This window comes from Pseudorasbora parva, chromosome 2 (genome assembly GCF_024679245.1).
Source record: "Pseudorasbora parva isolate DD20220531a chromosome 2, ASM2467924v1, whole genome shotgun sequence".
Taxonomy (NCBI): domain Eukaryota; kingdom Metazoa; phylum Chordata; class Actinopteri; order Cypriniformes; family Gobionidae; genus Pseudorasbora; species Pseudorasbora parva.
The window spans coordinates 827,721-829,659 of record NC_090173.1 but is presented as its reverse complement, the minus strand read 5'-3'; positions in this window follow the sequence as shown (position 1 = coordinate 829,659).

Here is a 1,939-nt window from a genome sequence, read left to right as displayed (position 1 = left end):
GGTTTAGATAACGTCTCATGTAAACACCAGATCGGTTTAGATAACGTCTCATGTAAACACCAGATCGGTTTAGATAACGTCTCATGTAAACACCAGATCGGTTTAGATAACGCCTCATGTAAACACCAGATCGGTTTAGATAACGTCTCATGTATACACCAGATCGGTTTAGATAACGTCTCATGTAAACACCAGATCGGTTTAGATGACGTCTCATGTAAACACCAGATCGGTTTAGATGACGTCTCATGTAAACACCAGATCGGTTTAGATAACGTCTCATGTAAACACCAGATCGGTTTAGATAACGCCTCATGTAAACACCAGATCGGTTTAGATAACGCCTCATGTAAACACCAGATCGGTTTAGATAACGCCTCATGTAAACACCAGATCGGTTTAGATAACGTCTCATGTATACACCAGATCGGTTTAGATAACGTCTCATGTAAACACCAGATCGGTTTAGATGACGTCTCATGTAAACACCAGATCGGTTTAGATAACGTCTCATGTAAACACCAGATCGGTTTAGATAACGGCTCATGTAAACACCAGATCGGTTTAGATAACGTCTCATGTAAACACCAGATCGGTTTAGATGACGTCTCATGTAAACACCAGATCGGTTTAGATAACGCCTCATGTAAACACCAGATCGGTTTAGATAACGTCTCATGTAAACACCAGATCGGTTTAGATAACGCCTCATGTAAACACCAGATCGGTTTAGATAACGTCTCATGTATACACCAGATCGGTTTAGATAACGTCTCATGTAAACACCAGATCGGTTTAGATGACGTCTCATGTAAACACCAGATCGGTTTAGATAACGTCTCATGAAAACACCAGATCGGTTTAGATAACGTCTCATGTAAACCCCAGATCGGTTTAGATAACGGCTCATGTAAACCCCAGATCGGTTTAGATAACGGCTCATGTGAACACCAGATCGGTTTAGATAACGTCTCATGTATACACCAGATCGGTTTAGATAACGTCTCATGTAAACACCAGATCGGTTTAGATGACGTCTCATGTAAACCCCAGATCGGTTTAGATAACGGCTCATGTAAACACCAGATCGGTTTAGATAACGGCTCATGTAAACCCCAGATCGGTTTAGATAACGTCTCATGTAAACACCAGATCGGTTTAGATAACGGCTCATGTGAACACCAGATCGGTTTAGATAACGTCTCATCTAAACACCAGATCGGTTTAGATAACGGCTCATGTTAACACCAGATCGGTTTAGATAACGGCTCATGTAAACCCCAGATCGGTTTAGATAACGGCTCATGTGAACACCAGATCGGTTTAGATAACGGATCATGTAAACCCCAGATCGGTTTAGATAACGTCTCATGTAAACACCAGATCGGTTTAGATAACGTCTCATGTAAACACCAGATCGGTTTAGATAACGGCTCATGTGAACACCAGATCGGTTTAGATAACGGCTCATGTAAACACCAGATCGGTTTAGATAACGTCTCATGTAAACACCAGATCGGTTTAGATAACGTCTCGTGTAAACACCAGATCGGTTTAGATAACGTCTCATGTAAACCCCAGATCGGTTTAGATAACGTCTCATGTAAACACCAGATCGGTTTAGATAACGTCTCATGTAAACCCCAGATCGGTTTAGATAACGTCTCATGTAAACACCAGATCGGTTTAGATAACGGCTCATGTGAACACCAGATCGGTTTAGATAACGGCTCATGTAAACCCCAGATCGGTTTAGATAACGTCTCGTGTAAACACCAGATCGGTTTAGCTTGTTTGGGAGTGCAGCACGCTCAGGCAGCTCTCGAGGGGGCTGCTTGGGAGCATTGTGAGCGTCTTCCACTAAGAACGCTGCGCTCCCGCCGGGCACTCTTCGAGGAGGGTGCCTCGGCTCGTGTTCCCCGCGGCTCGGGTTCCCTGC